The sequence below is a fragment of the Molossus molossus genome, unplaced genomic scaffold, assembly GCF_014108415.1.
Source record: "Molossus molossus isolate mMolMol1 unplaced genomic scaffold, mMolMol1.p scaffold_m16_p_19, whole genome shotgun sequence".
In the NCBI taxonomy this organism is placed as follows: domain Eukaryota; kingdom Metazoa; phylum Chordata; class Mammalia; order Chiroptera; family Molossidae; genus Molossus; species Molossus molossus.
Window position 1 is genome coordinate 26,476,253 of NW_023425354.1, and position 25,335 is coordinate 26,501,587.

Genomic DNA, 25,335 nt, shown 5'->3' on the forward strand with positions numbered 1-25,335 from the left:
ATATTCTCATTCCCTCCCCTGTGTCCTAGGAGGCTGCCTGTCTGTCCCCAGTGTCAGGGACCAGGAAAGTTCTTTGGAATCCTGAGGTAGCAATGGGCATCTGTGTCCCTGATACCATGCCAGCTATTGAGAAGGGGCACAGGGACCATCCTGCATCCGAACCTGGTTTGATTTAAAACAAGAAGATGCAGGAGGTGTTGTGCTCTAGGGTCCCCCTCCCCAGGAACCTAGATGTCTTGAAGTAGGTAGCTTGACCTGGCATTCAGCAAGCTGTGTTCTGTCATTAAATTTGAGGGTGAGGGTACAGATTGGCTGGGCAAATTCTAAAATGATTTTTGTACAAAGGATTTGTGATTTAGCCTTTGTTATGTCAGTGTTTACACGAGTCCCTTTTCATGTCCAGGTCTCCAGTTCCCCATCCTCACATGGAGAGGGTAAGTTTATCAGCTCGTTGCAAATTGAGCTTGGAGGAGGGCCAAGCAGATCCAGCAGGGAGTCCCTCCTTCCCCTGCTACAGCCAGAACAGTGGTGAGTTTATAGGCCTTACACAAGGACCTTAGTCACAGCTGTCACTTGAAGGAAGGGTTGCATTGCTGCAAAAGTTTGAAATCGCTGTCCTGGGAGATGTTCTCAAAGGTTCCTTTTCTATCTGAAGTCTGTTTCAGACCAAGCCCCGCAAGGCTGTGGCCTCTCTTCTCCGCCAGATGGCAGCAACCTGCCTGTTGTTTCAGGTGCCAGGCTGTGTCAACAAGTACAGGATGTTCAGAAAAAGCTCCCAGAGAAGGGACTAGGAGGACGTTAGCAGCAGCTCTGAGGATAATAGGTCGAGGTGACTTTCTGCAGATGATTTCCTGATATAGAACCCCTAGGGCATCTGCGACTGTAAACACACCAACTATCCTTGTCCCAAACACTGGCCAAACTGGTGCTACCCCTTGCTTTGCCAGGGAGATGGCCACCCAGCTCCGCTTTAACCCTTCCTTAACCCAGGATGCTGGATACTGGGCTTTGGCAGCCTGAGGTCAGTTTGTGGAGCTCTCCCACTTGTTAACGAATTAGTAAGACACGAAGGAGACTTCAGATTCTCTTTCTGAATCCCCAGGAGTTTTCTTCTCATTTCTTATAACACTCAGGAGGAGTGAAGTTAAATATAAGAGGCTGATAAGCACTTGGGGGAGGCTGATCTTGCATCTTGTGGATGCTCTTGATGAGTGAACAGACCTAAAAGGATGTGTTGTGCACACAAGTTGGTCCATTCATTCATCCAAGGGTTATTGAGTTCCTACTGTGTGCAGTCCCAGGCTCTATGCTTCAGGAGATTAGAAGATGAATCGGACACAGGTCCTTTAGAAAGAGACTAATGCCACTTAGTCCAAATGACGGGTGATCAGGTCATGGACATTGAAGTGCATTATGTTTTTCTTCTTCCTTCAGATTTCTGTTCCTTACTGTTTGGTTCAAGTCTACACTTAAATGATGAGGCCGTGAAATTGGGGAAGAAACAGAGAAAGGAGTGGCTGGAAGGAAGCTAGAGACAGCTGAGACACTTGCCATAGGAATCCACAAGGTGGAGTGTGGAGTTGGCTGTTCTGTCTGTTACCAATGCGTACGGATCTTCAAGCAAAGCCTTTTCCCATCTCCTCCCATCACTTTTCCTGGAGAATGTGTGATCCTCGCTCGACTCTGTTCCATCTTGCAAATGCACACTGACTGATTCTTTAAATGGCCTTAAAAATAATACTTAGTGATCTAATACTTTTTTCTTGTAAATAATAGAGACATGTAAAGAACAGAATGGAATGAATCATAATGCCAGTGCCCACAAGTAATAGTTTAAAAATATAGAAACATCATTAAAACAATGCAGATAGGCCTTGGCCAGTATAACTCAGTGGATGGAGTGCTATCCCGTGCACTGGAGGGTCATGGGTTCAATTCCCAGGCAGGGCACAAATGCAGGTTGTGGGTTTGATCACCAGTTGGGGTACGTGCATGAGGCAGCCTGTTGATGTTGCTCACATCGATGTTTCTCTCTCTCTCTCTCTTTCCCACTCCCTCCCTCTCTCTCTAGAATCAGTGAAAAGCACATCTTCAGGTGAGGATTAATAAAAATAAAATAAATGCAAACAGTACAGAAAGGTAAATAATGCAAAGTGTAAGCCTTCTCACCACTCCCCCCACCCCCAGTTTCTCTCCCCCAAATGAACTACAGTTAGGTTGCTTAAATTATCCTCCAGAAAAAAGCCATGCATTCAGCAGTACTTACCTCTCGACGCCTCTGTGAACATTTCCTCTGCTGTTCTGATTATGGACGCGAACTAGATTACACTGCTCTGCACCTTGCTGTTTCCACTGCTCAGAAGATCCTGGATGTGCTGCACAGTGGACACCAAATCCGCTCCATTCTTTCTAATGGCATCCTTTTCCCTGGTAGGGATCTACCATGCTTCGTTGTCACCAGCAGGCTTTTGCAGACTTGCTGGTGGCTTTCATGTATTTGCTGTTGCAAACAAAACCACAATGCCTGCTGCCCGATTGTTAAGAGGGCCAGATGATCTCTGCACAAGATTTCCCACAAGGCAAAACAGTTGTGCCCAGGGGTCTCGGAAATCACCTTTGGGGTGGGGAGATGGCCATGTGTGAGCCCCCAGAGCTGCGCAGAGGCTTCCTATTGTGAATGTGTGACTCTGAGCTCTTTGGGGAAGTCATTACTCCACCTCCTGTCCCTGCCAAGCTGGCATGGCTTCTACCAGGCCAGCCACCCAGCGTGGTTGCCCTGAGATGGAGTCCCTGTATCTCCCAGCTGGTTGAGGGCTTGTTGGGTTGGCAGACGGACTCTCTGAGGCTCTTGCCTCAGACCAAGATTGCTTTGATTAGCTGGTGTTCATGGCCACACGATGCTGCTCTGAGATTCACAAACAAACAGGAAGCCAGTCCACTTCCTCCTCGCTGGGGCTGGTCCCCCGTCCTTAACGCCCAGCTAGTCCAGGATTCACGAGGCAGCTTCCTGGCAGAGGTAGTGGGGGAATTCTGGGTCCCACAGCCAGGACAGTCTCCCTAGCTCTGTGCACCTGTTTGCCCAGCTGGGACAGTCTTCCTGATCATCAAAGTGAGGCTCAGATCTCTCTCCTTAGGAAAACCTGCTCTGATAAACCCCACCCTGGGTGGACCCCCTGCCACCTTTGGTTCTGAGACGGAATTCTAATCGTAGTAAGCAGCTCTCTAGGTGTGTGTGGTGGGAGGCTGTCATTGCCCTGAGCCAGCACTGACATTTTCATCTGCCTCTTCCCAGTGTCCACCCAGCAGGGTGCTCTCTGCTTATGGGAACACCCAATAAATGTTTGGAGACTGAGTGACTGGTCCACTCCATAAGGCGTGCCAGGGGACAAAGGAGATGAAACAGGGATGCTGCCGGCACACCTCCTGTGTGGCCAGAGGGCATTGCTGCTTGACCACGGGGCAGCTGAACAAGGAGGGGTGGTGGGGACAGTGACAAGTGTGAAACAGAGGTGTGGCCAGGACAGAGACTGGAGATGATAGCGGCAAATATTCTGTCTAGTCAGCAAGTCCTGGAGGGCCTGAGGCCCCATGGGAATCAGGTCCCTGCTTTTCAATCAGTAATCAATTAGTTACAAAATACATTATCCAGGATGTACCTTTTTCTAAGGACTCAGAAGTTTTTATTTTTTTATTTATTTTTATTTTTTTATCTTCATTCGAGGACATTTTTCCTTTTTTTTTTGTACAGACAGAGTGGGAAGAGAGAGAGGAAGAGAGAGAGAGGGAAACATCGATGCGAAGGGACACATCGAGTGGCTGCCACCCGCACGACCAACCAGGGCCGGGGACAAACTGCAACCGAGGTACATGCCTTTAGCAGGAACCGAACCCGGGTCTCTCAGGACCGCAGGTGGACACTCTAACCGCTGAGCCAAACCGGCCAGGGCAGGACTCAGAAGTTTTTAAAAACACAGTCAAGCCCTAGCCAGTTTGGCTCAGTGGTTGGAGCGCTGGCTCTTGGACCAAAGGGTCTCAGGTTCTATCCTGATCGAGGGCATGTGCCTCACCAGACCAGGGCTGTGCAGGAAGCAACCAATCGATGTGTCTCTTCACATCGATGTTTCTCTCTCTCTCTACCTCCCTTCCACTCTCTCTAAAATAATTAATTAATTAATTAAAAACACAGTCAACATAAACACTATGCTGAGTATATTTAATCCCTTGCAGTGACTCAGAGCTACAGGTGCCTCATGCCAGGGGCAATCATGAGGATTATCAACTACTTTAGAGTACATTAGCCGTGGGCCTAGCAGCCTGCAGTGAGTCATTGTCAGTTGCTTAGAAAAAAATCTCTGCTATCAACTTGTTTTGCTGCCACTGTTTTTTTGTTTGTTTGTTTGTTTTTTAATGAAAATTGGGCACAGAAACCAAACTTAAAAACAATCATAACTCCGAAATCTTAAAGCCCAGGTGTCTCTCCTCTGCAGTTGTTTGGGCTCAAACAAAAGCTTCTCTGTTAAGTACCTGGGGTGCAGAAAAGCATGGGCCTCACCCTGGCCGGTTTGGCTCAGTGGTTAGGGCTTTGGCCTGCGGTCCCGAGAGATCCGGGTTTGGTTCCCGCTAGGGGCACGTACCTCGGTTGCAGTTTGTCCCCCGCCCTGGTTGGTCGTGCGGGTGGCAGCCACTCAGTGTGTCCCTTTCACATCGATGTTTCTCTCTCTCTCTTCCCCTCCCACTCTACCTGAACAAAAAATAAAAAAATGTCCTCGGGTGAGGATAAAAAAAAGCATGAGCCTCCTGGAGGTTAGAGACCATCAGGTGAGCCAGAGTGGAGAGCGGGAGGGCCAGGCTGGGGGCTGCGGGGCAGGTGAGCAGAAAGGGCCTCCTGGTGGCAGACCTTCGGGGAGGGCCTGCCGAGCTCTCCCAGCTGCATCTCCCAAGGAGCAAAGACAGTGCAGACCAGGAGACAGCAGCTCTGTATGTCCCCTAGGCTCCAAAGGGGACTCATGGCGTGGGCCCACCAGTGGACCTAGAGATGACCCTGGTGGCTGTTCCAGGGACATGTGAGGTTCCAGGGCTCCTAGATCTTCACCCCGTTCCAGACCCAGTCTTCCCAGCATCGCCTGCTGGCAGGGGGGCAGCTCCCTCTGCGCCCTGGGAAGTTTCCAAAGCTTCAGCCCGCAGCTACTTTAAAATACTTACTCCAGAAGCAGAGAAGGGACAGATTAACAGAGATAGGTAGGGCTGAAGCAAGACGGGGCTCAGCAGCGAGAGACACAAACTGTAGCCTCCAAGCTGGCCAGACGCTCCCAGCTCTCCCAGCACACAAGCAGCTCCTCCCAGTACCAACTGGACGGTGAGAGGAGTGGAAACCTTGGTTGAAAATACCTAATTTTGGTGTAAAGAGAAAGAACAGGAAGGAAGTGTGGGGAGGGAAGGCAGAATAGACAAAAAGCCCTAGAGAAGGAGGAGGAGGAGGAGGAGGAGGAGGAGGAGGAGGAGGAGGAGGAGGAGGAGGAGGAGATGTTATTAATGGCCAGAAGCTGATCAGGTAGAACAAGTAGGAAACATCCTCCAGGTGCCTGAGGGGCTGGTGGGCAGGGGATGGGGTGGTGGGCATGGTTCAGGTAGGTCCTCCCCAAGAAATTACTTGGACCCACTGAGACCAGGATTCTGATCCCCTCGATGAACCTTGGCCCAGGAATGAAGTGGGCAGTCGGAGGGCCCCCCCAAGGACAGCGGGGCACGGGTGACTGGGGAGCCTGCCATGCCTGTTATTCTCTCTGAGGAGAGGGAGCCTCCTAAGCCCGCAGACTCGCAGCCCTGGGCAGGGTGGAAGGGTGTTCAGCTGGTCTTGGGAACAGCAGCCACCCTTGTGGTGGAAAGGGACAACAGTGAGAAGGCTGACTGTGCCCTAGAGGTTACGCTCAGGGATCTGGAGCCAGCTGGCTCTGTCACTTACTAGCTCATGACCTTGGACCATCAGGTAACTTCTCTGTGCTTCAGTTTCCTGGTCTGTAACGTGGAGATGCCAGTGGTGCTGACGTCATGGCGCTGTGGGGAGGGTTAAGTGAGCTAATATAGCAGTAGCTGTTACCTAGTCATTGCTTTTTCAGTGTTAGCTATTGGGGGTGGAAGAGGGGACAGTGCAGGTGACGGGTGGGGAAGAAGTTCCTACCCCTCGTGTCAATGGAACAGCCCTTCACAGAGAGCCTGCCCCACACCAGACTAGGAGGGCATGGAGAAAGGGGGGTGTAGAGAGAACTAAAATATGGGCTCAAGCAATCAGGAACCGATATCTTAGGGAGGATACCAACAACTAAACAGTCACATTTTGGCATAATAAGAGAGCTGCATACCAGTGCTAGGGTGCAGAGAGGGATTAACTTTTTCTGCCTCAGTGTCTGGAACGTGCCAGGCAAACTGGTCTCGAGGGGAAGTCAGAGGATTCAGCAGGGCGAGGAGAGAAAACATGAGCACCGGCCAAGGCAGAGGGAGCACGGTACGCAGGGCGGCGGCTCCTGGGTGGCTGGCTGGGGGTGACCAATTTGGAAAGGTGAGCAGGGCCCAGCCTTCAACATTCTGCCAAGAGTCTACTTCATCCTGTAGGCATGTGCCCAGGGGAGAGACTAGGAAGGGGGCGATCCCATCAGATTTGTGTACTTAAAAGACTTCGCTGGCAAAATGTGGAGGGGAAACAAAGGTGGAAGAGATTGGTGTCAGGGAGCCCAGCTGGTTAAGTGGCCCAGCAATGGTCAGAGCCAGAGATGACGAGAGGAAGACCCTTCGAAAGTAGACCAACTTGTAAAAATGACAGGGAGGAAGACAGAGGCTGACTGTGTGGTTTCTAGTCTGGGTGACAGAGCATTTAGTGGTGTCTTTAATGGAAACAAGGAACAGGGGAGAGAAGTGGGCTTCATGGGAGAGGTGAGGCTGCTGAGACCGGCAGGAGGGCCCTGGGGATATGAGAAAGGGTAGGTTGCAGAGGGCTCCCCCTAGATGCATCAAGAAAGCTTCCTCTTATTTTAACATATGGATGGACACTGAGTCGTGGGCCATGTGTGACATGTAGAGTCTCCTGGGGGAAGCATGGAAGAGTACCAGAGGGGTGGACAGAGCTCTCTCATATGTCTAGTTGTCATATACATTGCCTGATTAAATGATTTTATAAACTATACTATGTAACTTGACCTAAATTTATCTTCACAAAATGGACAATGGGATTAAGAAGATGCCTCCAGCCCTGGCCGGTTTGGCTCAGCGGTTAGAGCGTCGGCCTGCGGTCCCGTGAGACCCGGGTTCGGTTCCCGCTAAGGGCACGTACCTCGGTTGCAGTTTGTCCCCGGCCCTGGTCGGTTGTGCGGGTGGCAGCCACTCGATGTGTCCCTTTCACATCGATGTTTCTCTCTCTCTTCCTCTCTCCCCCTCCCACTCTACCTGAACAAAAAATAGAAAAATGTCCTCAGGTGAGGATAAAAAAAAAAAGAAGATGCCTCCATAGAAAACTGCAAATTGAAGTCACCCAGACCTGGCTGGTTTGGCTCAGCAGTTAGAGCGTCAGCCTGTGGTGTGGAGAGACCCGGGTTCAGTTCCCGCTGAGGGCATGTACCTCGGTTGCAGTTTGTCCCCGGCCCTGGTTGGGTGGTGACCACTCGATGTGTCCCTTTCATGTCAATGTTTCTCTCTCTCTTTCTCCCTCCCACTCTATCTGAACAAAATATTGAAAAATGTCTTCGGGCAAGGATTAAAAAAATAAATAAATATCTTTGCCCTGGCCAGTTTGGCTCAGCGGTTAGAGCGTCAGCCTGCGGTCCACAGAGACCCGTGTTCGGTTCCCGGTAAGGGCATGTACCTTGGCTGCAGTTTGTCGCTGGCCCTGGCTGGGTCGTGCAGGTGGCAGCCACTCGATGTGTCCCTTTCACGTTGATATTTCTCTCTCTCTCTTCCTCTCTCTCCCTCCCTCTCTATATGAATAAAAAATGAAAAAATGTCCCAGGGTGAGGATTTAAAAAAAAAAATCTTTAAAAAAAATAATAAAGTCGCTCAAATTCAGCAACACAGCAAATGGCAAAGCTGGCGCTTCTCACGTGATTCTTTGTCAGCCCCACTCTGAGGTCAAAAGAGTGACCATCTGATCCCATCACACAAGAAGACAACCACAGACTTTTTTTGTAATTTGTAGTGGTCAAGGTGACTATTTTTTTGTTCGGGTTTTTTGTTATTGTTGTTAATCCTCACCCAAAGATATTTTTCCATTCATTTAAAAAAATATATATTTTTCTTTATTGATATTAGAGAGAGAGAGGGAGGTAGAGGGAGAGAGAGATAGAAACATCGATGAGAGAGAACACTGATTGGCCGCCTCCTACATGCCCCGCACTGGGGATCAGGCCCACAATCTGGGCATGTGCCCTGACCGGGAATTGAACTGGTGATCTCTTGGTGTATGGGTTGACACTCAACCACTGAGCCACACTAGCTGGGCCCACTCATTTTTAGATAGAGTGGAAGGAAGAGAGGGGCGAAACATCGACAGGAGAGAGACACATCAATTGACTGCCTCCTGAATGACTGCACCACCCCAGCTGGGGCTGGGGATCGAACCAGGTCTGAACCCTTGACCCTTTGGCCTGGGGGCTGATGCTCTAACCACTGAGCAAACTGGCCAGGGCAAAGCGACTATGTGAATGTAAACTTCTATCATTCTTTTTTTTTTTAATCCTCATCCGAGGACACTTTTCCATTTTTTGCACAGACAGAGTGGGAGGGAGAGAGAGGAAGAGAGAGAGAGGGAAACATCGATGTGAAAGGGACACATCGAGTGGCCGCCACCCGCACGACCAACCAGGGCCGGGGACAAACTGCAACCGAGGTACGTGCCCTTAGTGGGAACTGAACCCGGGTCTCTCCGGACCGCAGGTGGGCGCTCCAACCGCTGAGCCAAACCGGCCAGGGCAACTTCTATCATTCTTAAAAACAAACCTTACCCTGAGTCTGCATTGTGCTTCAGATACAAATGACAGTAGGCCATGTACACAGCTGGTAAATAATTGAACATATATCAAGGGTGCATGCTTAAATTTTATTACTGATGAGATGTAACTGCTCAGTGTGGGACTTCTCATCTCACACAGGATTTGATTTGGGCAAAAAATCTTCAGTCGTAGGGTTTGGGTCCCAGGGAAGGAACTGGTTTCCTACTTAATCAGCTCTACACATCTGAAATGCCATGGATTGCATTCACCTTTGGGAACAAAGGGTGCTTGTCCTCTAGAGCATGGCCGCAATGGCTCACTTCTCTTTCATCGCCTAGGTCCTCCTCTTCCTTCTGGAAATGAGAGAATGACTAGGTGAGCTCCCTGGAGAAAGGTATTAAGTAAACACAAGGCGTTGCTGAAGTTATTGTTACTATTAATAAAAACACTATTAGGCGGCAGTGGTGAACGCTGTTCCAAGGGGTTCTCATAAGGAGCCAGGCGAGAGGTTTCCAACCATTCATCTCTTACACCACAGGAATCCAGGGCCTTCTGGGGTGCGAGTCCTGTGGGGCCTGGAGGCTGCTGGAGCTTAGACAAACAGAAGCCCCCCAAAGGGTGGGATTGCCATTCTCTGAGGACAGAGCTCACTCCTGCTAGACAAGGCCCAAGATCAGACTGGACCAGTGACTGGATGAGGAGGACATTCCACGTGTCAGCCCAGGAGCCGACACGTGGAGCTGACGCCTTCACCAGCGACTTTGCTACCTTCACCTGCTGTGGGGAAAGCTGGGCAGAACACACACACACACAGAACATTTGACATTACAGTAATTATTTTTATTTTTTTAAGCACATTTATGTGGAGAAGTTAACAGGATGGGGATGATTATTTGCCATGATTTATGTCCAACACTTATTTATTGAGCACATGCCCCGTGTGCAAGGTGCAGTACAAGGCATTCTGGGACACAGATGAACAGACCTCCCAGCACACGGATGACGCAGTGGACAAGCTAAGCTACGCGCATGACCACCACACAGGGTGGGCACGGGGGCTTGGGAGGCCCAGATAAAGAGAAGCCAACGTTCCAAGGTGGGACGAGGGTCAGGCAGAGTCACGGAGGTAATGACCTCTGGCCTGGGCCTTGAAGGCTGGGAGAGTCTGGCCAGGTGGAGATGGAGGAGTGACATTCCGGAAGAAGTACTGAAGCCCCAGAATGGAAAACCATGGGATGTGTGTGACCACCAAGGAGAAAATGCTTCCAGTTGGCATCTAGAAGATGAAGAAGAAGAGTGGGGTTGGAAAGGTGGACTGGGAACAGACTTTCACCAGCCACATGCTGGACGACGCGGTCCAGTTTGCCTTCAGTGAGGGATGGGGAGCCTTGGAAAGTGCGGGGCAGGTGAGGCAGTGAACCCAAAGCAGTTAAAAAGCAAAACTTACTCAGGGTCCGATGATGAGTTAGTTTGTGGCCCAGCCAGGACCTGAATTCAGATTTGTTCAGGCACAGGCAAAGCTCCTGGACCTCACACTGGCCAGACAGAGATGGTCTGTGGGAAAGTGCTCCAGGCCAGGGGCGGGCAGGCTGCGTCTCTGGGAAAGCCTGGAGCCTGCGTTTCCAAGTCACTGGGCGTCCTACCCTGCTGCTGACTTGGGCCTTGTTGAGCTGAATCTTCCCATGGAACCTGGGAGGTGGACGGACTTCAGTCCTTGGGAACTCAAATGGGTTGGGCTGGGAATGGCATAGTGTGGGATTGCAGCAATAAAAGGAAGGGAAAGGAGCCCTTGGAGTGTCCTGGGGTGTGAGGCGCGCAGGGCGTGGGGCCTTGCATTCCTGGATGGTTGAGACGCTGAGGCTGATGATTATCATTATTATTCCTGCTCTGGCTTCGCTGAGCTTTCATCCTGCAGGACCCTGCCTTGCTAGCCGGGCGTCACCAACTAGCAAGGCCTCCTGGGATGGGGTGGGGCGGGCAGCTCCTGGCTGCAAGGGAATACAACATGCCTGGGTTTTTCCCCCGGTTTGCTCAGGGAACTTCTAAGACCTAAGCAACTTCCTAACCCTGGAAGCAGAGACAGAATATCTTAAGGGGAAAACTGAGGCACCGGGCCAGCAAATGATTTGAGCAAGGTCCTGTGAGAGAGACCCTTCCGTCCTCCGCCATCCCCTATTCACCAGGCCATGCTTACCCTCCCCCAATTGGGGCAGATCTTGTCGGCCTGGAGGGGAGCCAGGCAAGGGGTGGATTCTAGACGAGAGAACTGGGCTGGGGCCAGGACAGCAGAGCTGGTACCCTCCTTGCCAGCCGCTGCGGGCACCATGAGGTCAGGCTCCTGGTTTCGTGTCTCTCTGGAAAGTTCTGCTCAGTGTGGATCTCCCTCAAGCCCCCCAGTGAGGCCAACACTGCAGATGTGTGAAGTGCCCAGCTCTCTTGTATCAGAAGCCACACTCAGCACCCCAGACAGGATGAGCCCGGGTCTTGTACAGATGGGCCAGGCCCAGGGACTGAGGGCCAGGCAATGGCTCTGAGACAGGGAAGGTGTGTGTGAGTGCGTGTGTGAGTGTGTGTGTGTGTGTGCGCGCACGCACAATTGCTAACACCAGACTTCAGCAGTGACATGTCCCTGCCTGCCGAGATGAGATCAAAGAGAAAGGCCAGAAGGAAAGGTGAAGGACAACCTGATGACTGGCTGAGGGGCTCAGTGGAATCCTACAAGGAGCACGGCTCCTGCCTGGCTGTGGAAAACCCAGAGAAGGGAGGGAGTGGCCCAACTGGCTGCAAGCTGAAACCCAACCTGTAGGTATCAGAGTCACCTTCCCCACTACTGCTGTCCACCTTTGGACAGGAGCAATCTTTGGGACCGTCTTTTGGCAGGAAGCAGAGGTGGGACAATACAGAAGAGTGGGCTGAGGAAGTTCGAGCAGACAAAACAGTAAAACTAAGCCTCAGGGACCTCTGAAAACTCACATTCTCAGTGCCTTCCAGAGCCAGCCAGCCGGCTGGCCGAGCATGCGTTTATCAAATGTTTATTAAGCAGCTACTACATGCAAGGCACTCTGCTTGGAGCTGTGGGTATGGATGCACAGGACATGGCCTCTGCCCTCAGGAGGCACTCTCTGGGGAAAGACAAACGTTCCTTTTTGGTTTCACTCCCACTCCACACAACACACCACCGGGGAATCCTGAGACGTCTTCTTCCTCCCTGGACCTGTTTGGCCGTGACTGCACTGGCCCCTGCTCTTGTTCCCACCGCCAGCTCTCTGAATTCACACAGGAGCAACACTCACTGGAATTCCTGCTGCTTTCTTGGTGTCCACCCAGCTGAAACATTCAGCCTTCAGCCCCAAAAGTTATCTGCTGAGCCCTGGCCGGTTTGGCTCAGCAGTCCTGTGAGAGAGACCCTTCCGTCCTCCGCCATCCCCTATTCACCAGGCCATTCACCAGACGCGGTTAGAGCGTCGGCCTGCGGTCCAGAGAGACCCAAGTTCGGTTCCCGCTAAGGGCACGTACGTCGGTTGCAGTTTGTCCCTGGCCCTGGTTAGGTCATGCGGGTAGCAACCACTCGATGTGTCCTTTTCACGTCGATGTTTCTCTCTCTCTCTCTTCCTCTCTCTCCCTCTCACTCTATCTAAACAAAAAACAAAAAAATGTCCTCGGGTGAGGATTAAAAAAAAAAAAAGTTATCTGTTGAGCTTACTGCTGCATTCAGGCCACTGCAAGAGGTACTGTTCTTCAGTGACCCCATCATCTTCTGGATCCAACACAGCCTGTAAAGCCTCTGCCCGTTTGCCTTCTCTTATTGGGGACCCGAAGAGCCTGCAGTGGCTCCCTGTTGCTATCAGATACCGTTTGAACTTCTGGGCTGTTGTTTTCCAGGGCCTTCCCACTGTGTTTCTAGCTCTTATTATTATTACTGCCCAACAGTGTCCCTTCCCATCCCGGCATACCAACGTTTACAACATAACTACAGCTGGCCAAGAGTAAGAGCTCTTTTAAGGGGATCACTTCCACATTTACAGTCGATTTATTCAACAAGTATTTCATGAACAGCTGCTGTATACCAGGCACTGTGGCAGGTGCTGAGACGGCTCTGATGGAGACTGGAACAGACGTGCCGCCAGCCCTGGGGGAGCCCACGGACTAGCTGATAATGAAAATAGGATGGGGTGCGTGGTCAGACAGGATGACCATCCAGGGTCCCTGTGACTCTGGGCACCTCCACTAAAGCCACAGAGATCTCTCACTTCTGTCCGCATTCTTTTTTTTTATCCTCACCCAAGGACATTTTTTTGTTCAGATAGAGTGGGAGGGAGAAAGAGGAAGAGAGAGAGAGAAACATCGATGTGAAAGGGACACATCGAGTGGCTGCCACCTGCATGACCCAATCAGGGCCAGGGACAAACTGCAACCGAGGTACATGCCCTTAGCCGGAACCGAACCCAAGTCTCTCGGGACCGCAGGTCGACGCTCTAACCTCTGAGCCAAACCGGCCAGGGCCCTGTCTGCATTCTTTACAGAGCCAGGCAGGAATGGAGAATGTTCCAACAGGATGTCCACCCAAAAGGCACCAGCCCCCAATTCGTTCTCCCTGGGTGAGGTTCCTCCCTTCTAAAATTCACTGTCCTAGGGAGACACAGGAAGCAGACACAGAATCGAGAGCCTAAGAATTCCACATACAAACACACACTTTGGGCAATGATATTGAGAAAAGGTTCTTCCTCGCTTCACCACGTTGGAAATAACAGGTCTTGCAACCTTGCCAGAAGCAGCCACCGTGTTGCACTTGAAATCCACTCTGTTCTCTGCCAACATCGCCTGTGACAGGCCCCTTGTCCTCCGGTGTCTAATTTTGAAACCTGTCCACGAATGAAGGCTCTAACGCCTCCTGCAGCTGTGGGAGGCTGAGTCCGTGTTTGACCACCATAACTGGTAGAAAAGTCTTCCAGCTGTCTAACCTGTCAAGACACTGCCAATTCCACCCTCTTGCTCGTCCGTGCCCCCTGCGGAAAAGTGATCAAGTATTCCCTACTCCGCCTGCGCCCGAAAGACATCTGCAAAGCTGCAATAAGAAGAGGCCTTTGGATCTGATGCCCCTCGCTCTCTCTCAATGTCAGCATCCCATAGGGAAATTTTTTAGAGAAGGTCATAGGAGAGAGCCCCGACGAGCTGGAATGCAGCCTCCTGGGTGCTTTCCTAGGGCCACTCCTGAGTGGGGTTCTCTCCCCACCTGGCACCTCTGTCACTTGGGAGTGACATTCATGGTCATGGAACTGGAATGGGCCCCAAAATGCTGGGGGGTATGTGCTTCTGAAGCGCATGGGTAAAGCTTCCCTTTTCAGATGTGCCTGGTAAAAGTGACAGCGGCTTGAGCTCGAAGATGAGAATGGCATCAGAGAAATACATTTCTCAAAGGCTGCTGCCCTAAGCTTGCGGGAGTTTCCTAAATCAAGGGGCAAATCACTACATCAGACAGAGTTTCTCCCTCTCTCTCTCTCCTCTCTCAGTCTCTCTCTCTCTCTCCCCTCCAGAATTTAAAACAGCGAGTCCCTATAGAAGGATGTCTGTCCCTGCTGCGAGCCACCTCCTGAACACCTTCCTCTTCCCTCTTCCAGTCTCAAGTTGAAATAACGTCTAACATCTTTCGTGCGCCCCTTGCCATCTAGTCAATCTCTGCGTGAACCCCTCTTTCTCTGCATTCCATTCCACTCCGTGGCTTGGTATGTGTACACAATGTCTCGTGTTCCCCAGTGGCTTCATGTGCATGCATCTCGTCTCCTCAGTCTGGCTGTAAACTTTCAGAGGGCAGAGCGATTCCCTACATTTTGGAGTCCTGCGCACACTGGACACAGCGCTGGGTACACAATAGGCCTTTATAGAGACCTTCATTGGCCTTTCATTCTCATTAAACATCAGCGAATTCACACAGGAAAAAAAAATTCATAAGTGTAATAAATGTGAATAAGCCTTTATTTGGGTGGAGTAACCATCTTATTCAACATCAGATAATTCCTACTGGAAAGAACCCTGTATCTGAGGTGTCTGTGGGAGAGCCCTCGGGGTGAGTTGGGAGCTTGGAAGGTACATCTGACTCAGTATCATGGAACTCGATTACATGAGTGCAGTGTCTGTGGGGGAACCTTCCGTCTAGATGATCCCGACATCGGTGTGCATGTGAGAGAGAAACCACGAGTCTGAGAAATGTGGGAAAGTCTCCCCCACGGTCTTCATCAACATCACAGAGAATTCACCTTAGAGCAGTGTAGACACAGGGACACAACGGGGTGAGGCAGCCATGGTGCCTGTCTTTGTGAAGCACATGAAATGCAATCCCAGTTGAAGAACTGAGACTTGGAGAGCAAGCATTATATACTGTCGGTGTAATCAGAATACTGCAAAACTTTGAGTAACACCTTTTTCTTTTTTGTTTTTTTTCTTTATTGATTTTAGAGAGAGAGGAAGGGAGGGGGAGAGAGAGGTAGACACATTGATGAGAGAGAACATCGACTGGCTGGCTGCCTCCTGCATGCCCCCCACTGGGGATTTGGCCCACAACCTGGGCATGTACCCTGACCGGGAATCGAACCAGCGACCTCTTGATGCATGGGTCGACACTCAACCACTGAGCCACACCGGCCAGGCACCTTTTTCTTTTTTGGACTTGAAACACTTCCACGGCTGATTTCTTTTATCATCATCTCTCACTAGGGAAGGGAAGGGATGATTTCCCCAACGCTTGTGATGGATGGAGAATGGGCTGGAGGGGCCGTGTCAATGGTCAAGGGCACACTGGCAGTCAGGAAAGAGCTCTAGTCTCTGGGGACTTCTATATGATTTGCCAGGGACCATGCTAGTGCTAAGGGTGACCAAAGAGGTTCTGTGTCTTCAAATGGCTTTTACCAGAGAGGGAACAGGTGGTTCCTAAAACATGGAACTGCTTTAACAGTAGTACGGCAGAGGCATGGGAAACGAGCTCTGAATTCCGTGGAGGAAAGCAGGAAAGGCTTCACAGAGGAGGTATCGTTTGAGCTGAGATGCAAAAAGGATGAGGATTTTGCCAGACAAACAAGGGCATGGAGGGTGTTCAGGTGGAAGAAACAGCACATGCAAAGAAAGGCCTGGAAATAAGAAAGGGCAAGACCTGTTGAGGACTCTGGAGAAGTTCTGTGGGTAAAGCTTGGGGGAGAGGAAGTTAAGCAGATAACACAAGGCCCTTGCACGCCTTGCAAAGCAGTTCAGATTTCCCTTTAGGCAATGGGGATTTAGTTTCTGAATGCTGCTGTAACAAATTTAGAGGCTTGAAACAACAGGTTCATTCTTTTACAGTTCTGGAGGTCAGACGTTTTTCACGGGGCCAAAATCAAGGTGTCGGCAGGTTATGCTCTTTCTGTAGGCTCTAGGGAAGAGTTCATTCTTTGCCTAGTCCAGTTTCTAGAGGCTGCCCACATTCCTTGGCTCATGTCCCTCTCCCAACATCAAAGCCAACAATCATATCATTCTGACCTCTGCCTCTGTGGTTGCATCTTCTCTGACTCTAATGTTCTTGCCTCCCTCTTTTAAGGACCTTTGTGATCACACAGGACTCATGGGATAATCCAGGGTACAAAGTCTGCACCTCAAAATCCTTAATCCCATCTGCAAAACCCCTTTGCCCTGTCAATTAACATACTCACGGGTTCCAGGGATTACAATGCGGACATCTTTGGGGTGGCCATTATTCTGCCTTCCACAGGAGCCATCAGAACTCTGCCCAGGAGAGCGGTGTAACTGAATTGGAGTGTTAGGCAATATCGCATTTGTGGTTAAAAGAGCAGGCTTTGGAGTCTGAGTTCCATCCTGAGTCTGCAATGTAAGGGTTATGTGACCTTGTTTCATTTTCTACTTCAGTTTTCTCTGCCTGGGTTTTCTCACCTATAAAATGAGAATATCGCCCTGGCCATTTTGACTCAGTGGTTAGCATGCCGGCTCATGAACCAAAGGGTCGTGGGTTCAATTTCTGGTCAAAGGCATGTACTGGTTGCAGGTTTGATACCTGGCCCCAGTCGGGGTCACCCAGGCAACCAATCAATGTGTGTCTCTCACATCAATGTTTCTCTCCCTCTCTCCCTCCCTCCCTCCCTTCCACTCTATCTGAAAATCAGTGGAAAATATCCTCGGGTGAGGATGAACAAATAAACAAACAAACAAACAAAAGGGGAATATCTACCTCAAAGGGTAGCTGTAAGAATTATATGAGATAACAGAGATGAAACAGGACAGTAGAAAGTACTCAATAAATTGGGAACATCTTGGTGCTAAGAACAGTGACCTGGTCAGGAAAAAGACATGCACAGTCAATGCCATGCAAAGCAGAACCCAGCTTCTCAGAGGACCCATTCCCAAGGACCATCAGCACAACAGGGAGGGAGGTGCCCCGAACCGGGGGAGTCTCTGGCACAGTGGAGACATGCATCCCCTCTGAATGGCACGGCATTGTTCAGTGGAGCACTCCCCTTCTTCCTCTCTGTTGGCATAAAGAAATAAGGGAGTCCGGCCCGTGTGGCTCAGTGGTTGAGCATCGACCCATGCACTAAGAGGTCGCCGTTCGATTCCCGGTCAGGACACATGCCCAGGCTGTGGGCCCGATCCCCAGTGGGGGGCATGCAGGAGGCGGCTAATCGATGTTTTCTCTCATCAATGTTTCTTCTATCTCTCTCCCTCTCACTTCCTCTCTCTCTAAAATCAATAAAGGGAAAAAAATGTTAAAAAAGAAATAAGGATAAGAGGGACCTAGAGAGCATTGTGCTAAGTGAAATAAGTCAGTAGGAGAAAGACAAGTGTCACATGATCTCACTTATATGTGGAATCTAATGAACAAAATAAACTAACGAACAAAATAAATCCTGGGACATGGAAGCATGGAACAGACTGCTGAATCTCAGAGGCAAGGGGTTCTGTGGGGGGGGAAAGAGATTAACCAAATAATTTATATGCATATATGTATAACCCACGGACACAGACAAGAGTGTGGTGAAGGCCTTGGTGGGGGGCAGGAGCAGGGTGGAGGGGGTCAATGAGGAAAAAGGCAGGACGACATCTGTAATACTTTCAATTATAAAGATAAATTTTTTAAAAAGAAAGAAAGAAGGGATAGGAGCTGCCCCCATCTGTTCCTATTTTGTAATGGGATTCTATCTGGGTGTTGGATAAAAAGTAGCTGATGTTTTGTCTTCAGCTTTTTTCCCTGAGATCTCTGAAACAACTGTTTAGTTTGACAGGGAGCCAGTTAAAGTCTTGGTGACCATGCACCCAGTGTGATGATGAGTGTGCTCACCAGGATCAGTGGGCACCTGGGTCTGGGTCTCTTGCTTCCCTAATACACCTTTGGCCCGTCTTCTCCGTCCCCATTTCCCAGTGCCAATGAACTTGAAGCTATCAAAGTATTTCTCCCCTTCCCATTGCATTTGTATCTGAGAACCACCAAAGGAACTGATGTGAATCTCCTAGTGGTTTATCTGAAAGTAGTGCTGCCAGAAAAAATACAGGACATCCAGTTAAATTAGAATTTCAGATGAACAAGGAATAACTTTAGTATGTCTCAAATGTTATGATGTTTATAGTACTTTGTTAACCAGATTATTTGATTAACCAGAACACTCCATTCCCCAACTTTACCATATAAAGTTTACTGAATATTCTTTTATTGCAATCTACAAGGTAGATAGGTATTCAAGTCCTGAAAATTCCGGTGCCTTCTTACAGGTAGCTTTCTTTGTACAGTAGTACCACAGGGAAAGAAGGCAGACTGTGGCCCTGGCCGGTTTGGTTCAGCGGTTAGAGCGTCGGCCTGCGGTCCTGAAAGACCCGGGTTCGGTTCCCGCTAAGGGCGCGTACCTCGGTTGCAGTTTGTCCCCGGCCCTGGTCGGTTGTGCGGGTGGCAGCCACTCGATGTGTTCCTTTCACATCGATGTTTCTCTCTCTCTCTCTGTTCCTCTCTCTCCCTCCCACTCTACCTGAATAAAAAATGGAAAAATGTCCTCGGGTGAGGATAAAAAAAGTTAAAAATAAAACAAACAAACAAACAAACAAAAAAACAACAAAGGCTAGAGAAATTTGAAGCCTTTGGCACCTACAGCTACAGCAAACATTAAACACAGCTCAACTCCTAGACAGATGATCATAAACCACATACTGGAGGCTTTTTTAACTTCAGTTCCTATTACCCAACACAGCCAACAGTGTCTGACTTTCTAATTTAAAAAAAAAAAAAAAAAAGAAGGCAGACTGTGATTCAAGAGAGATGGTGAAGGTCAGAATAATGAGAACTGGTCCCTCTTATTTCACTGTCATGAATGGTGATGGCTCTTCAGATGGGTCACAGATTTTTCTGCTCCCCCAAATCTAAGATTTGGACAAGCTGAGTTCCTGCTCTGGCTGTCAACCTGCCCCCTTCATTAATGGGGAGCATCATCCCTGCTACTCCATTACCTAAGGACTATCAGGGTACCCATCTGTTTAAGTATATTGAAAATTTTGTTTTAAAAAGGGCCCTAGACAGTTTGCCCAGTGGTTAGAGCATTGGCCCACAGACCAGAGTCAACGGTTCAAGTCCAGTCAAGGGCACATGCCTTGGTTACGATTCGTGCCCAGCCCTGGCCCTGATCAGGGGTCCTGCGGGAAGCAAACAGTCTATGTGTCCCTCTCACATCCATGTTTCTCTCTCTCTCTCCCTCCCTCCCACTCTGTCTGAAGATAAATAGAAAAATACCCTTGGGTGAGGATTTAAGAAAATAAAATAAAAAGGTTGCTATACAATGCACTCACTATTGGCTGTCTTTGATCTTGACTAGGCTAACAATGAAGACTTTCATCCTCTTTGAGATGCAAATGACAGTGTGATTTTGAACTGAATGTGTAAAATTTGTAGTAACCACTGTTACAGGAAACACAATGGAGAGAACAGTTAAATCTGCAAGGCTAATAACTGTTGGCAAAAAGGTTTGTTCAAGACTCCCAGGCTCCATCCCATATGACTCCCATTCTAGAATGACCTCCGCTTTTTACTTCCCTGGAACCCTCCCTCTAAATTTCCCTCCTTGGTCCATGGGGAGTAGATACCTGAAGTCCTTCAACTTACCCTGTTTGCAGGCCAAGGCTCAATCCTTCCAGTTAGAGCTTTAGGAAGATGGTCCCTTCCCGGCCCCTCTCCAGTGCAGCATATTGCTGTCTGGTGCTCTGAAGTGGGACTTGAGTTTTCACATCGAAGTTGTGTAGATGTCTTATGGTGGCCAATTTCCACATTTCTGAACTTAGCCATTTTAAGCACCATTTCAGACGCTCTAAGTGCAAAAGATTATAACAGTTGATGAAGCGCTTTAGGAACACTGGATTGTATCACTCTGTAAAGTGAACTAACCCACCCAGCCAACGGCAGCAGGCCAAACTGCCCAAGGATTGCCTGTATCTTCTTGCACCTTGTTACTTCTAGAAAAAGGTGGCCCTCAGGGATCAGGGAAATTAATGACTTAATGCCTACAAAACTCTAGAAACAACTTACTGCAGATAAGGTCTCATTATCGTTAATTATTATTGTTGTTGTTGTTGTTGTTCTTAGCCCAACTCCTATGAAAAGCTGCCACAGCTCTGTTAACCTCAGGTCAGTGGTTTAATTAATAGCTCCTCTGAATGCCAGAGGCCCCAGGCACCATGTTGCCACCCCCACATCCATGTCCCATCTCCTCTGAGTTCTGCCCACAGGGTCCTCTCCACCCTGGAGTCTTCCCAGTCTCTACCTGAGTGGCTCCATCATTCTTACTCCTGCTAACAACTCCCCCTCCCATCCCATTCCCCTCTCCTGCACCTTCCTCCTCCCTCTGATGCCCCTCACCCACAATCTCACTTACCTCTTTTGACTTTGCCTTCCCTTTTCCACAGCTTCCTAGCACCCCCCCCCACCCCCTCACCCCCACCCCCCGCCAACACATGTCTTTTGGTGCCCAAGCCGTTCTCAAGAGCCAAGCCTTTTGGGGGTCATGAAAGCTAAGAGAGGTTCCCTGAGCTCCACCTCTCTCCCTTTCAGTCTCCACTTCCTGCACTGCACCCCAGGTCTCCCAGGTGGTGAGGCCTGTTGGGTGGATTGACTGGTTTAGGGTTACAACGTTTGGCACTAACTCATAGCCCCATGCAACTGCCTTCTTTAATTAATTAATTCCAATTTTTACAAAACCATCTCTTCAATTGGACCTCGGTACATGCCTCTGGGGCATATGTCACATCAATTACAGACAACAATTAAGCGTGCTGCCTAAAAGAATCTGTGAGCCTCTTTAAAGACTCAAAGGCAGTTTGGGCCTGACTACCTTAGAGCAGTCTGCTGTAGACAGGCTCTGAGGCAGAATCCCCTCGGGGAAAAATTGGTTTGTAAAAGTACACTTAGAGATAGGAGGATGTTCTCCTGCTGGGTCCCTGCCCTCAGCTGCTCACGTGCCTTAACCCCAGGGTTCTTCTGTGCCTTTGCTTAGATATCCAGAAGCTGAGCTGTGGCAGGTGGCATGGTGGCCTCACTTCACTAGCACCAATGTCCCTCAAAATCCAAAGTCCACTTCCCCACTGTCCTAACTGGCCCTCTTGTATGGATAAAGATGACCCTCAGGCCCTATAACAATAAGACAGGGATTGAGTTGATCTCTTTTCCATCAGTAGAGATGGTATATGCAGGGTTAATTTATGCTTTTGCAATGGTTTGAATTAGGAAAATAGTTGAAGATGTTTCTTAATGGTCCTGATCCCCACCTCATGCCAGAGGGGAGGGAGCATTCAGTGCAACTACAAGGATTTTTCCATGTGCAAAACAAGTAGGCAGTATTGTCCTTTCTGGCCAGCTGAAATTAAAAAACATTAATAGACCAGGTCAACATGAATTTCCTTACTATTTTTTTTTTTAATTCTCACCCAAGGATATTTCTTTATTGACTTTAGAGAGAGGAAGAGAGAGAAACATTGATGTGAGAGAGAAATATTAATCAGTTGACTCCCCTACAGGCCCCAACCAGAGATCAAACTCACAACCTGACCAGGAATTGAACCCTTTGGTGCACAGAACAATCTTCAACCAACTGAGCCACACTGGCCAGGGCTCCTAATCTCTTCAACTCATTTATTTATTGGTGTGCGTTGACTTGGACTTACTCTGTCCTTTTATGTTTGCTGGAATTGTGGCTGTCCACTGGAGTCCAAACTTCCACAGAGCAGAGACCACATCTGTTCCATTTGCTTTGTATGGTGTCCAGCAAAGGGCTGTAGTACAGAGAAGTCCTGGACTGGGACCCTGGAGACCCAGGTTTTAGTTCTGGCCATATGGACCTTTAAAATCTAGACCTCGCCCTGGTCGGTTTGGCTCAGCGGTTAGAGCGTCGGCCTGCGGTCTGGAGAGACCTGGGTTCGGTTCCCGCTAAGGGCATGTACCTCGGTTGCAGTTTGTCCCCGGCCCTGGTTGGTTGTGCGGGTGGCGACCACTCGATGTGTCCCTTTCACATCGATGTTTCTCTCTCTCTGTTCCTCTCTCTCCCTCCCACTCTACCTGAACAAAAAATGGAAAAAGGTCCTCGGGTGAGGATGATAAAAAAAAAAAAAAAAATCTAGACCTCATTTTTATTTTCTATTCAAAATAAATAGTGGGAACAACATTTTCTGTCCTTCCTACCTCCTAGTGTTGAGGGAAAGAGTAAATGGGGCAATGCAGAAGAAAGATTTATAAAAATTGTCATATAAATGTTTTTTTTTTTAATTATAAAATGCATTTTGATGATAAGGACAAGAGAGTAATCAAAATCTAAACTCTGAGATGCTTCAAACGGAGAAGCTGATGTACAGAAATTATAGCCTTAGGGAGCTATGAACCAAATGATGATCCCAGGTCATGCTAGAGCTAAAACCAAGCTTGAGGCCCAAGTGGCACTCGCTGTCCTAGTGGGCTCCCTCATGTTTATCCCCAAGGCAAAACAGCTGAGGTCACAGAGCCGGCCTTTTAGAACAGCCTCTTTTTTCCTTCTAGGGCATCCTGGCATTTATTTTAACTTTTCACTAGAATTCAAATGGGGGTAGTGGGAGGTGAGGGGCACAGAGTGAAGGTGTCCATGGCCCATATCCCTCTAAGATGCGCACACATGCGTGCACCAGTGCACGTATGCATCCGAGCCCCATCACAGAAAAGCCAAGTCCAGCTTGCTAAGCTGTCTCTAAACACTGTCCCTCAGAGCTATGGGGAAAAGTGAATAAAAAAGGGGAGTCCAGAACAGCTTTATCCATTTTGTAAAAGGGACAGTTTCCTGTAAGAAGGGCTGAGAGATGACAAGTGAGTAGTAATTCTTAGGAAAGGAATGGAATTACAAGGTATTAATGAACATGGTCAGCTTTCTAGAGTTGAATCCCAGGTATCCAATCTGGAAGATACTAAGAGTCATATAATCCCCTCTTTTTACAAAGCTTAAAAGGTGAAGTGATTGAGCAAAGGTCATAACACTGAAGTATGAGAGTCCAGGAGACCATGACCAGGGCTCTGCTCTGGCTCCGAGTCTGACGTGGTAGGACAGGGCTGTTAGCAAACGTGTGGGCAGGATGCCATAGCCACTGCACCTACATAAATACAGGTAGTAAGAACTGTAACTGACTAGGGGAACATCCCTAGAAATTTGGGGAACAAAGAAATGTAGTGAACAGGGAGCTTGTATCAAGCCATCCAGCTCACGCTACAGAAACCAGATAACTCTGCTGTTCTTTATATCTTTGAAGGCTTTCAGAACTGTCAAAGTGTACAGAACATTTTAGTAAAACTTTTAAATTTAAAAAATGGGTTCTGCTGGTTCTGACCACGGCCTTAATGAGAATGTTAGTGAAGAACTAACTCTGCCCAAGGCCAGGAAACCAGGGTGACAGAAGCCTGATCTTCCAATAATGCCAGGTGTGGGTGCTAAATGTGCCATGACTGCTAAACTGCAGTGCCAGCAGCTGAAGAAGGGAGGCACTGAAATTAGTAGTCTGACTAAGAGCAAATGCCCTCTTCTTGTGACATGTCGAGTGATGACACTGGTTGGCAGCCCCTTCTTTTGGTAGGTTTGTGAAGGAGAGGAGTTAAGAGAGAGCAGAGGACATGGGATCTCCTTGCTAGCCCTGAGGCCCAAGGCCTTCCAAAGTACCAATCACCAAGGTTTCAGATACACAAGGGCAAGTCCCAGAGTCCTGGAGAGAGGAAAAAAAGGAAAAAAACATTGAATAAGGGAGATATAGATGTAGAACTGAATATTATAATTACTCTCTATCGGCCCTGACCAGTTTGGCTCAACTGTTAGAGCATTAGCCTGTGGACCAAAGGGTCTTGGGTTTGATTCTGGTCAAGAGCACGTACTTGGGTTGCAGCTTTGATCCCTGGCCCTGGCTGGGCTCATGTGGGAGGCAACCAATCAATGTATCTCCCTCACATCTCTCTCTCTCTCTCTCTCCCCCTCCCTCCCTTTCACTCTCTCCAAAATCAATGGAAAAATATCGGGGGGGGGTGATTAACAACAACAACAAAAGAATTACTCTCCATCAAATGCCAAGACTACCTGTTTTTACTCCACAGGAATATGTAGCAGTTTTTCAGAACGAGCCTGTCAAACTCTCTGAAAGAATAGCACACTGGAAGTCATGAACCTGGGTCTTGTTCTGGCTCCATTGTTTACTGGGCTGGGTGACTTTGGCTGAGCTATTAAACATTCCTTGGCCTGAATTTTCTTCATTGGGAACAATACCTGTCCTGCCTGCCTCGCAGGGTTGCTGGAAGATCTGATGAGATAATGAACCTAACCTCCCTGAAAAACCATAAAGCACTCCTCAAACAGAAGATAAGAATATTTCTATTCTAATTACTAGGCTAACCCTTCAGAGCATTGGCCTGTGGGTAGAGAGTTATAGAGGCTGGAAGGTCACCTTGTTTCTTTAGCCATCACTCTGCACCCCACCTCTTCCAAGCAGGATAGCCCTGACAGGGAGAGGGTGGGGAAAGGATCAAGTGTCCTAGAAGGCAAGGCTAGACATCTCAGTCAGATGTTCTGGGCTCACCAGCCCCCACAAATGCCAAGTTCTTTCTTACATTGGCTCTAAGTCTTTTCCTTTTACTACTCATGTTTATTTCTTCCTGTTCTGCCTGAAGACTTCTCTACCTGCTGAAACATGGTATCATTTTTAGTGTTTATCCACTATTGAAGAACATGACCCAAAGTTGCCAAATTACCATCCCTGGAGTCTGGAGTCAAAGGTGAAATAAAAACCAAGTATCTGTTTTTGGAAGGGACCTTGAACCCCTTTATTTATAAAGTTTCAGTGTCTTCCCTAACAGTGT